Here is a 14,051-nt window from a genome sequence, read left to right as displayed (position 1 = left end):
AGAAAAGTGATTCAGACCTAGCTTAGGCCATAAATCAAGTCATCTTAGTTTAGTTTTGTTTTTTTTTCCAAAAGAACTTGCTTAATATCCAGTTTAGTAAATCTTGCTCTTTTGTTTCCCAGCTCCGCTGTAGAAAGAGCAAAGCAAAGACATCCAGGCATCTTCCCTGGTTCTGCCGATTAGATTCTCAAACAAATACTTTTGAGTGGGAAGAAGAGAATAACACAGAAGGCGGGGGGGGGGGGAAGGGGGGGGGGAAAGCTGCTGCTTTACTTCCTGGAGTTGCCTCTGACGCAGTCAACCAGCAAAGACAACTCTTGGGCAAACAAAAAGAAAGTGTTAGCTATTGATAAGGAAAAGCCATGGACAAGCAGGCAGCATATTCTTACAGATGGGTGATGTTGCCCACAGAGTCTGGGCATGGACAGTACAAAAGTGAAATATCCCTTTAAAAACAATAGGTCAAAGTTGCCTTCCCGCACACTGCCAGCTCGCGGGACTGCCAGTTTCTAATTTCCCACAGAGCCTAGAAGCTGATTCTTTCAGTTTCTCTCACCTTGTCATATTTTTATTTTTTTTTATAAATCTTTATTCATTTTCAAGCCAAAAATAAGTGCAACACAGTCATCTTACACTTTAACAGCACTTAAATTCAATCAGAATTATATTCTATGACAAATACATATATCATCCCCCCCCCTTATATTTATCCAAAAATTTGCACTCAAAATTAAAAAAAATTATAGATGTTTTTCATAAGTGGTTTTTTAGCTAAGCACTTCTTACTCATATCTAATATATGTCCATTTTCTAAGTATTATTAAACTTTAAAATTGGATTTTTAGTCCGTTTTTCTTTTGGCCCTTATCAGCCTGTCTTCAGCCTGGAAGCATCAAGTCCTTTTGTGGTTTCCTAATTCTCGACCTTTCCCAGCATCTTCGGTCTTTTGACCTCGCATTGGCAGTTTTTTCCTTCATATCTAAAGCTCCGAGCGGCTTCAAGCAGTGTGATAAGTGTAAAAAGACCATCTCTAGTACATGTCCACATAATTTATGTGTTCAGTGCCTTGATCCTCAACAAGATTTATTATGCCCACTCTGTTCTACATTATGGAGGAGGTCGCTAAGAGCAAGAAGATTACAGTATGAACAACTTTTCAGTCAAGAAAGATATAGCGGCACTAGAAAAGGTTCAAAGAAGAGCGACCAAGATGATAAAGGGGATGGAACTGCTCTTGTATGAGGAAAGACTAAAAAGGTTAGGGCTCTTCAGCTTGGAAGAGAGATGGCTGAGGGGAGATATGATTGACGTCTACATAATCCTGAGTGGAGTAGAACATGTACAAATAGATTGATTTTTCACTCCATCAAAAATTACAGACTAGGGGACAGTCGACGTTATACTTTTAAAACCATTAGGAGGAAATATTTTTTCACTCAGAGAAATAGTTAAGTTCTGGGACGTGTTGCCAGAGGTTGTGGTAAGAGCAAATAGTGTAGCTGGTTTTAAGAAAGGTTTAGACAATTTCCTGGAGGAAAAGTCCATAGTCTGTTATTGAGAAAGACATGGAAAAAATGGAAAAAAACCTAAAAATTTTTAAAAGCAATCTAAAGTGCTTTCTTTTTAAAGATGCTTTTAACTGAACCACTATATTTTAGCTATTAATTTTATACTGTTCCCCAGTTCCTAAGTGTTATTCCCTTAAATGTTTCTTACTTTTTCTATTACAATTGTATTTCTCCCCCCTTCCCACATGTATCTAAGGCCTACGGGTCAATATTTACCCAGTTTGTACAGTTGGTAGTCCTGTAATTTTTATAGGAAAGTATGTTCAATTGTTATTTTTGTTTTAATGTTAATGTTTTTACTTTGTACAACGCTTTGTAGAATCGAAAAAGCGTTTAATCAAAAACTGAATAAACTATAAACTATAAACATGGGGGAAGCCACTGATTGTGCTGGATGAGTTCCATGCCCTGGATCGATAGCATGGAATGTTGCTTCTCCTTGGATTTTAGCCAAGTACTAGGGACCTGGATTGGCCACCATGGGAACAGTCTACTGGGCATGTTGGACCATTGGTCTGACCCAATAAGGCTATTCTTATGTTCTTATGTTAACTTTACTGACAACAGAAATGTCTTCAGATTCAACACTGAGACATTTACACTGATACTGGTAGCATCAACATCTAATTCCACTGCTGCTTCTTCAATGCTTAGTCCATCAGGGGAACCTCGTAAAAAAAAGCTAAGACGCTAAAACACTGTTTCTCCTCCAAAACTACTTCAACACACTCTTAAGCGTCAGCGCATCGACACTGGCTCACAGGCACCATATGTATTGATTACAGTACAGGTCCAAAATAATAAGCCTACTACATCGACAGTTATGCCAGCACAGGGCCTGGCACCAATTGTACCAAATACTATACAGGTGCTGCTCCTTGTGCCATTGGTACCAACTACCATACCAGTACCAACTCTTGCACCATATGTACTGAATATCATACAGGTGTCACCTATTGTGCCATTGGTACCAACTACCATGCTGGCACCAAAGGAGTTCCTACTTTCTCCCTCTTTCCTAAACAGAAGCCCTTCATCTCGGATCCACCCATAGGCTGCCGACACCACCCTGGACCTACCTTATCATCCTAGTGATTAAGGCCTAAATTCTGTAACCAGCGCCTATAGTTAGGCACCTATTTTGGAGGCGCCTACCTAGATAGGCACCTATTTAAATTGAATAACAAGCTCAATTAGGCTTTTTAATCAGCACTGATTGAAAAATAGGCGCCTATCAAGAAAGCGTGATTCTGTAACAAGGCACCTCTAAAAATTTAGGTGGCCTTCAAAAAAATAGGCGCTATGCATGTTAGGCGCCTTCTTACAGAATTACTGCTCTTAAGCGTGCTTAAGCGCTCGCATGGGTGCCTAACTTTTAGTCATGCCTTGAGTTGACCTATTTATTGGGCGCCTCCAAACTAGATGCGCAAATAGGTGCTGCTCAGCGCAATACACTAAACAGCACCCAATTTTACTTGAATCGCGCTGAACAGTGCCTAAGTAGGTGCCTACTTTTGGGGCGCTTCTTATAGAATTTGCCCTTAAGTGGCTAGTTGGGTCTAGATCCAGTCACTCCTGCTCATCCTGTGTTCACAATCAAAATGGCTACTGTGACCTAGGGTCTAGAAGGGGCAGTCTTATATTCAGGAGGGCAGGGAAGGGAGGATGTGGAAGCTCCTTTGGTTTGGGGAGGAGGAGGAGAGCCATAGAATACAGAACAAAAAGTTTTGATTTCAGCCAAAACTGCACCAATATCCTCAGCTGATACTAAAGGCCAAATGTGGCCATGTAAATGTGTGGTGAATGTAAAAACAAAAGGGAGCCCACACTTTTTAACTTATGACATGTGTTACTGTGCACTTATTGAAGTCAAATTTTAGTAAAGATTCAGAAATGCATTAAAAATAAGGCAAAAGCAGACTCATTTTCTGCAAACCACCCAAAGCGTGAAAAGACCTCAGAGTGACCTCAGTGTCAGGGGCCTGGATATAGTGACTGTTCCATGCGAAAGGACCTTCATCTTCAGCTGCAAGATTCAGAAGAGCTACCGACTACCCAAGATGGTGGATGGACTGTTCGGCTGAGTGCTTCGCTGCAGAGCTCTCGTTCATTGTTGTCCTTTTCCTGAATACTGACCTGTGGTAATGCCGAAGCGGAGGGGCCGTAGCGGTGTTGGAGCCTCGTGGTGTTCGGCCCTGGCCAGCCTTGCCAGCATAGATCAACTTTTGCACCAAATGCAGGAGACGCACTGTGGCGAAATGGAGGCATTCTCCATGGGCCTAGAGACTACCTTGAGCCCCGACGCCAGAGTGCCTCCTCCTTCTCCTCAGATCGCCAGCTCTCCACGGCTGGAGGAACCATCGGAAGGCGGTGAGGGACTCCTCCCGGAGGCTGCTGGAACCAAGGAGGGGAGCATGGAGTTGGATCCCATCTCTACAGGGGAACCTGTTGGAACCTGAGGATTTGTCATCACCTCGGTATGTCCGAGAGCAGGAGAGCCACAATCAGGAGGACATATCGGTTGGTGAGAGTTTTATTTTTAAAGAACCTCTTATTACATTAAAGAAACCCCAAGAGGTAACTCTTGAGGCAATTTGGGATCTCGTAGCGGATCTAGCTAAATCAATTAAGCCCCAATTGCCTCAGTTGGAGCATAAGGTTCATATCCAAGAAAAGGAAATTAAGAATATTAAAGTTGACCTGCAAGATTTAAAAAACTCAACATTGAATTCTTCCCAGGAAATGAAAGTTACTAAACAAGCCACTGAAACACTGGTGAGAGACAATATTAATTTAAGAAGAAAATTGGAGTCTCTAGAAAACTTTTCCCGTAATAACAATCTTAGATTAATTAATTTTCCCAGGGTTGCGGCAGTGACTCCTAGCGACATGTTGAAACGTTACTTGAAGGAAGTTTTAGAAATCACTGAGGAACTATTTCCACCATTCACCCAAGTGTATTATTTACCTATCAAAAGGGAAGAAAAACTGAAGGAAGATGATCAACAATTGCTTAACTTTACTATGGTCTTGAAGCTTTCAGATAGGGAAGTAGCAATGACAGCAACACTTCTTCTTACAATTAGTTGCTTTAGCACCTGATAAGAACTGGTTATTGAGACTCTTTAAAAATACACAAAAAGAATTTATTGGGCATAAGATACAAATGTTTCCAGATTTGTCACGAGATACACAAAAACGTCAATGTGAATTTTTGTTGTTAAAACCAGGAGTTATAGCTCTAGGGGCGACTTTTTTTTCTTCGTCACCCATGTAAATGTGTGATATTGCATCAAATGCAAAAATATGTATTCTTTGAACCTAGCCAACTCACAACCTTCTTGTCAATGACTCACTTGAAAAAAGGAGGAAAGAGATTGTTTGACCTCCTAGCTCAGTCTTGTAGTTTTCTAATTTGTAATTCTTTATTATAATTTTTGCTGATTCTACATCTTGGATTAATGAGGACTTGAGTTAAAGTTAAGCTATATATATATATTTGTTATGATAGCAGATAATAATCTGTTTTGTATTGCACTTTGCATTGTATTTTATTTTCTGCTTAAATTTACCTTTCTGTACAAGTTTAGACTTGGTATGTTAATTGAAAAATGATAAATAAATAAATAAAAATAAGGTAAAAGCAGTACATGTTATCACATCCAAATGCTGTTGCTACATCTATATATATATATAAAATCGGAGGTATGTATGTGTGTATGTGTCGCGATCACGCAAAAATGGCTTGACCGATTTGAACGAAACTTGGTATGCAGATCCCTCACTACCTGGGATGATATGTTCTGGGGGTCTCGCGGCCCACCTGCACACGTGGACGGAGCTACAAACATAAAATCAGATTTCACCCATTCATGTCAATGGAAAAAATGTAAAAAGCTGCCATTCTCACAGTACTTGACCGATTTGAACGAAACTTGGTATGCAGATCCCTCACTACCTGGGATGATATGTTCTGGGGGTCTCGCGGCCCACCTGCACACGTGGGTGGAGCTACAAACAGAAAATCAGATTTCACCCATTCATGTCAATGGAAAAAATGTAAAAAGCTGCCATTCTCACAGTAATTCAAAAACGGCTTGACCGATTTGAACGAAACTTGGTATGCAGATCCCTCACTACCTGGGGTGATATGTTCTGGGGGTCTCGCGGCCCACCTGCACACGTGGACGGAGCTACAAACAGAACATCAGATTTCACCCATTCATGTCAATGGAAAAAATGTAAAAAGCTGCCATTCTCACAGTAATTCAAAAACTGCTTGACCGATTTGAACGAAACTTGGTATGCAGATCCCTCACTACCTGGGGTGATATGTTCTGGGGGTCTCGCGACCCACAACTCTATGTTGCTTGCTCAAGGGTGGGTTCACCCAAGAATTTATATGTTCTTGCTCCTGGAAGTGAAACTAAAAATGTTGTTTATAATCAAGTTTTGCGTTAGTTGTATTGTATTCATTTTGTCAAATATTTCACATTATATTTTGAATATATGTGTGTGTGTGTATGTATGTATGTTCCAGCATAACTCTTCAATGCATGGACAGATTTCAACCAAACTTGACATACACATTACTTACTATCTGAGGACAAACACTGTGGGGGTGGGAAGGGGGGATATGTAAAAATGATTGAAAATGACAGATTTTAGTATCTACCCCATAGTGTTTTCAGGCTCACAGATGAATACTCAGCATAACTCTGAAACGCATGGAGAGATTTCAACCTAACTTGGTACACATATGACTTACTATCTGGGGAAAAATATTGTGCAGGTGGGACGGGGTAAAATACTGTGGGGATGGGAAGGGGGTGATGTTAACATTATCAAAATCGACATATATTAATGTCCAACCCATAGTTTTCGGGCTCGCAGAGATGAATACCGACACTCCCGATGCCGTTTAAGTCTAAGTTCAGCCCCATAGAGAGGGACATTCCTTTGGGACATGTGGAGGGTAGGGGGTTGGGACATGTGGGGTGGGTAACGTGGGGGGTGGGACATGTGGGACATAGGGGGGTGGGACATGTAGGGGGTTGGACATTTGGGGATAAATAAATATCCGGGCAACGCCGAGTAATCAGCTAGTACCTTATAAAATACAAAACTCGAAATTTGATTGAAACATAAGTTGACCAGTATACCTTTACCAAAAGTTTATTTGACCTTTTTTTCAGTTAGTAACCAACTCCTGCAAAGTAAACGATACGGTTAATTTCAGTCATAGCATTTGTTCAAAATGTCCTTCTCATGTAAACACACAAGTGCAAGGACCTGTAGATCGCTGACTTATGGCAGCAATCAATCTTGTTTTGAGCAAGTGCTTCCCAAGCAGTCACTCTTCTTCCAGTTTGCATCAGTTTCATAAATCTTTTTAAGAGGCTTATTTAATATTTGAGAAATGTATTCAATATTAAATTCTTTGTCAGAAATTCAGCAATACCTCATTTTGCATTGTAATGTTTAGTTTGTTGCAAACGTTTGGTAATAACTTCATCTTCAGAAACATAATTTTCATAGTGTAAACAATTACATCGTACTGACATCACTTTTGCGTGGTACTAAAGTAATTAAGCAGTGAGTTCTGGCAACCCATTATGCAAAATGTTGCTTATTTTGGTACAAATTACCCAAATTTAGGGTTCCCTTTATTTCCAATCACTATGGAAATATAGCTATAACAGAGACCATTAAGATACTACAGTATATAAACAGAAAAACTGTAAACATGGCTGTTACAGAGCAATAATTGCTCCAGATGGGAAAAGGTGAGGAGAAATCTAAAACCTGTCAACTTCAGCACCACAGACAGAGACAGCAGGGCAATGGATGTAAGCCGTCTCATCTTCATACCAAGAACCCAACCATTTTTAATAATGGCAGTTTTCTTCTGAAAAGTTTTATTTTTTTGTTAAAAGTACATATTGAACTCCAGTGTCTGCGACAGAGATATGTGGCAAGGCAGATTTTAAAACAAGAGATTTTTTTTTCTTAAAATTATATAGATTCCTCACACCATTTGAGATAAATTAAAAAGGTACTTCAGTGGACATTTCAAGATTCAAACACTTTGGGAACGTTTTACTACTTGGGATCTGGTTTGGCCACTGTTGGAAACGATACTGAGCTTATGGACCTTTGGTCTGTCCCAGTATGCCAAGTCTTATATTCTAAAACCATTCAGAAATCACCTTCATTTATAAATGGACAGAAGCAGCAAGATGCCCTCAGCTTATAAAAGTAACAGAGGTCTTCATAGTTCATTAATAGTATTTGCTTTAAAATAAGGAGCATTGTAAATAAAATTTATCCTTAAAAATCTGCTTGAAATAACATACTCCAGAACTAGTTTTAAACATTACAAAATGATCTATCCCGTGACATGAAATCTTAACCAGCCTAAAGTGTAATGTTAAATTAAACAAACTGTGGAAATACTACTAAAGGCCTTTTAAAAAGTGTTTGCATGAGTTGGAAGGGGCCATGTTCCAAAGAAAATTATTCTGGTCAACATGGTGTATATGCAATACTAACCTCCGTGTTTTATATAGAAATGTTCTGTTCACTGATTTTACATGTAACAAGCTATTTATAGAAACACTCACTATAAAACTATTTTGTAAGCCATCAACTCAAATATACTTTACATTTTCTCTTTTCTTTAAAATGTTACATTATCATTTAGCTCACATTTATTATACATTTGGATCCTAGTCAAATAGACAGAATGGGATATAACTTGTAATCTCTTGATAAGAAGTGGAATAAGAGTGCCAGGTAAAGGTTTAACAATCATCACTTTGTAATGGTTTGAGCTAAAAATGTTCATTGTATCTAGGCAATAAGAACATAAGAAACGCCCTCACCGGGTCAGACCGAGGTCCATCTAGTCCGGCGATCTGCACACGTGGCGGCCCATTTAGGTACTCCTTTTTGGAGACCCGGATTTACCGTTTCCCTCAATATGATATGCAAGAAGGTGTGTATCCAACTTGCGCTTGAATCCCAGTACAGTAGTCTCCTCCACAACCTCCTCCGGGAGTGCATTCCAAGCACCCACCACGCGCTGTGTGAAACAGAACTTCCTGATATTTGTCCTAAAACTGCTGCCACTCAGCTTCAGTCTATGTCCTCTTGTTCTCGTCACATCAGAATATTTCAGTAATGGTTCTTTTTGGTCTATTTTATCAAATCCTTTTAATATTTTAAAAGTCTCTATCAAATCTCCTCTTAGTCTTCTCTTCTTGAGGGTAAACAGCCCCAGCTTCCTGAGTCGATCTTTGTAAGTCAAATTTTCCATTCCTTTAATAAGTTTCGTGGCTCGCCTCTGCACTTTTTCCAGCGTAGTAATATCTTTTTTAAGGAATAGAGACCAGTGTTGGACACAGTATTCCAAGTGCGGTCGTACCATTGTTCTATAAAGTGGTATTATGACCTCTTCCGTTCTACTCGTAATTCCCCTCTTAATTATGCCCAACATCCTGTTCGCTTTCTTCGCCGCTGCCGCACATTGTGCCGATGGTTTTAGGGTACTGTCAATCAGTACCCCCAAATCCCTTTCCTGCTTGCTTTTTACTAATTTCACCCCCAACATCTTGTACTCATATTCCTTGTTTTTGTTTCCTAGATGCATCACCTTGCATTTGTTTACATTAAAGTTCATCTGCCACTTTATCGCCCAATAGATTCTTGCATTTTTATACGAGTCTTGTAGAAAAATATGTGGGATCCTAAGAAGATAAAGCACAGCGATACGTTTTATGTTGTTACTCATAAAGGGGTCTATATATTAAAGACGAACTGCCCGATATTCAGTGCTATTTGGCTGGCCAGGACAAAGAATGAAGGAATATCTGCCAACATTCAGTGGAAAATAGCTATCTCCTGCTGAATATGCCAGTCAGTGGCTAGCCTGGTGACTGGCTATCACACAATATACTGTTAATTGGCTGGCAAGCTAAGTTCAGCAGCCAGATAGACCGGCATAAAAAGCAGGTTTATCTTTGGCTGTTAGAACTTAGCCAGCCAGCCAATGAATACGAGGGTAAATCAAAAAGTAAAGGCAAAATATACTTAACAGTTTTAATAGAACAGTGAGCAATTGAACTTATCACTTTTCCACATAGTCCCCATGCAAGATGACGCATTTGTTGTATTGTTCAACTAGCTTCTGCATTCCTGCAGTTTTTTGACTGCTCCCGAAGCCAGGTAAGCACCTGGCTTTGTCTTTTGCTCTCCAGGTCACAGTGGTGCACCCATGTCTCATCACCGGTGCCAATTCTCTCCAGAATACTCAGATCTTCTTCATACTGTCTCAGAAACTGGGTCACAACCTCCGCACGCTGTTTGTACAGATCAGTAATCTGTTTGGGAACCCATCGTACACAGAGTTTCCTGTATCCCAAGTCATCCTGCATTATGGCAAATGCAGATCCATAGCTGATATCCAAATATGCAGCTAATTCAGACACCATTATCTATCGGTCTTCTCAAATCAAGGCATCTGCCCTGTCAATGTGCTCTTGTGTGCGCGATGTTGATGGGTGACTGAAGGGCAGAACATGATTTAAGCACCGCTAAACATTATTCTCCAAAAACTTAAAGACACCTGGAATGTAGGCCTTTGAACCCCTTACCTATATTTCAGGTACTTGTTTTTACATAGGCCCCCGCTAGTCACGATTCCATAAATGGTGGCCAAGTATAATTGACATGTGACCAGCACCATTTTTGTAGGCGCCAGCCGTTTTAGGCAATGCTGGTTTTTCAGTGGTGTTTTTGTGTCTGTAGATGATTTTAAGTGATTACTGTTACAGCATCAGTTCTCCATTATCTTGCCCTTTGACTATTGTATGGTTGACTGGTTCATTGCTTTGGATCTCTGATGGCTATTCTATTAGCCGAAACAGACTGTATAGGGTCCTCTATCAGTGTCTATTGCTGTTTGATGTTTATCTTATTAGCATATACGACTATTGCATAATTTGTGAACTGCATTGGTCATTTATTAATTTTTGGAATAAACATTGAACTTTTCTCAGTTATTACATTCACATTAGGCTAGTGCTCTACAGCTTATAAGCTGCACTCATCAGCAATACTAAGTTTTATACATCACCACTAACCAAAAATCTCAGGATGGTTTCCAAATACCTAATAACTGCCTTATTCGACAGATGTATCGCCTAAACATTAACTTAGCTAACATTAACAACACCAAAAACTAATTTCCATTTCTTTTTTCCTAATATGTCTCCACTGAAATCCTTAACAAATTGTATTATGTAATTCGCCACTTTTTCTAAAAGGGCCCTTCTGAAATTGTAAACAAACTGTATATTGTAATTTGCTGCAATTTTAAGATTCTGTATACTGTAATTTCACTGACTATCTGCATATTGTAACTCACCGATTGTCCAGCTCTCTTCAATTGTGAACCGCCTAGAAGTCACACGAATGACGGTATAGAAGAATAAAGTTATTATTATTATTAAAAAGCTCAAATAAAGCTACATAGCATCAGAATTTACATTAATAAAATTACTGCATAAAAAATTAAGAACGTGATGTATAACAACATATATTTACTAAACAGCCAGGTCTTTAACAACCCATAAAATTGCATGTGGATGGGCATTTTTGATATGATGTCCAAATCACTCATTGTTATGATGCACATTCAACTTTTTTTTTAGTATAAAAATCAGGAAAGTCTTAAACAAATCTGTGCTAAAGATTTAAACTCAAGCATTTTCAGTGTTTTTTGTCCTGTAGTGTTATCTTTTACCAGGTGGCAATGCTAAGCAAATATTACCACTATATTGTTTTATACACAAATGACACACAACCATTCATAGCTTAGCAACGTATTAAAAGCAACAGCAATAAAAATGAGAAGTGATAACTGGTTTTCCATCCATCATGATAACCCTGTTTCAGGCAGAGGATTGCACGTTTTCACCTCTCAGAGGATACAGGCTTACTGTTCAATGAGAAAAAACCCCCAAAACTCAGTAACCTGTTTCAGGCTTCAGATTTTTGCAGAGAAATAAAATATTAGCTTATGAAAAGGCAACAAATGTTTCTCTGCTGAGATAGCAGCTGAATGATAAAATCTTTACTGTATTCTAATCATCTGATCACAATTTTAAGACTCCAAACTATGTGACTCTACTGTCAGAGGACAGCCATGAAATATTTGTGGTGACCCCACCTTTGACCACTCTTCAACCTGACCCAGGAACCTCCCCCCCAATCCCCCCCCCAAAAAAAACAAAAAACAAAAAACTTTCTCCTTATTTTTCTACCCATTTCCTCCTCCTCTCTTCCCTTCTTCCTCCCCCCTTCCTGTACCCCAGAATTAACTCCCTTTTCATTTTACATTCTTCCCACCTTTCTTTCTTGCTTCCCCAACCCCTCCTAGCATTCACTCTCTCTATTCTCTGTCCTTCCTCCTCAAGATACATTTACTCTACCTCTTTTTCCTTCCCTTACACTCACATCCTCATATACTGTCTGCACCTGCACAGCACCTCCTTCCACAGGGCTGCAGCTCTTCAGCTCCCAGGACATACCTTCTCCCCTGATGAACCTCAAATGGACTGTGTCTGTCCATGGCCAGCAGATGTATGTATGCATGCTAGTCCACCCATTTACAACTCAAATTCCAGCAATAGACAGATACCATTTCCCAAGCCCTCAAGCTCATATTTTTCCCCTTGTGTTTCCACAGTTTTACAGAAGAGGGCACACTGAGAAATGTTTACAAGCAGTGTGTCCTAGCATTACCTAGCAATATTAATGTTATGGCCTGTTGACTATGGAGAAAGATAAATTATATATCCTGTTTCCTATCTCTGATGATCATGGTGTGCTGTCAACTAATGAGCATGTGCATCTTTTGTAACTAATTCGCAGCTCGACTTACTTGCCTCAACATTACCCTGGTCAACAAAAAAATGTTTTTCTTTGCTACTAAGAACTTAAGAAGTGTTCTTAGTTGATTTGCTTTTACGCTTGTACTGTACATTTGTCTCTTTGCAAAAACCAACACTAGTCTCACATCATACTGATATTGAACTTTTCCTGATATCTGCTTTCCATCACCTTGATATCTTGATGAAATCTTTCCCCATGCTCATCGCTGACATCACTAGGATTGGGTGGGAAGAAGTCGAGGTGAGAATGTAAGAAGTGCATTTTGAGTGAAATTCTGGCACCCATTAGCTGATATGCTGTCAGCACGATCTCCACAAGCTCAGCATAATTATCTGATCTGTGATTACCAAGAAAATGCTGAACCACCAGAATAAATACTTCCCATGCTGCTGATTCAGCTGGGTTCAGCTTCTGTTTGAACACATCATCAAGGATCAGTTCACGGATTTCAGGTCCAACAAAAACACCTTCTTTGATTTTGGCTTCAAACGTTACTTCTTAGGTGCTGATTGTGTAGTAAATTGTCCGCAAACATAACAGAAATTATCAGGATGGTTAACACAACCTCGTTTTAATAATTATAATACCTTAGACCAGGGGTGTCCAATCTTTTGGCTTCCCTGGGCCGCATTGGCCAAAAAAAAATTTTCTGAGGCCACACAAATGTGCAAACGCTGCAGCAAGACAGAGGAGGGAGCCAGCAAGATGGTAAACACCCGAGGGCAGCAGAGGAAAACACTGCATCATCCTCGACCAGGGCCGCACAAAATACTTCACGGGGCCACATGCGGCCTTTGGGCCACAGGTTGGACACCCCTGCCTTAGACAAAAACAAAATATAAAAATTCACAGGTAGAAAAAGCAGCACAATCACTTTTTAGTATAAACTTTCAAATTACTGGTACAGTTATGTGAAAAAAATTAGACACCCCATGAAATATTCAGTTCTTTCTTAAGAAATGTTCACATATCAATGTCAAATCTCTGGAAAAGAAAGTGATGTAATTGCAGGTAAACAACAAATTTTTTCCTTTATTTGTGAAACAAAAGATATCCACAAAAATGTGTATTATAACTGAGGAATAAATAAGGATACCCCCACCTATCCTCCTACTTAAAGTGGTTCAAATCACACACAGGCGTATCATATCAGGTGCATATGATCAGAACATCGTTATTCAGCATTTTGAAGGTCTGCACTACTTAAACCTCAGACCTTTACCCCCCTCTTTTACGAATGCATAACACGGGTTTTAGTGCCGGCAGTGGCAGTAACTTCTCTGGCACTCTCAGAATTCCTATGTGCGTCAGAGCAGTTACTGCTGCTGCCAGCACTAAAACCCGTGCTATGTGTTCGTAAAAGAGAGGATTAGTTTGGTGTGCTCATGACTGCTGCGGTGAGAGTGAACACCAGGTGAGATCAAGAGAGCGGGCCGAGGCCTTCAGAAAGAAGATTGTAGCAGCTTTTAAATCTTATAGATCTCAAAAGAATTTGACATTAGCCATTCCACGGTCTGGAAAATAGTG

Source organism: Geotrypetes seraphini, chromosome 9 (genome assembly GCF_902459505.1).
Source record: "Geotrypetes seraphini chromosome 9, aGeoSer1.1, whole genome shotgun sequence".
NCBI classification, from domain to species: Eukaryota; Metazoa; Chordata; class Amphibia; order Gymnophiona; family Dermophiidae; genus Geotrypetes; species Geotrypetes seraphini.
The sequence above is the reverse complement of the archived record's forward strand: the minus strand, read 5'-3'. Positions refer to the sequence as shown.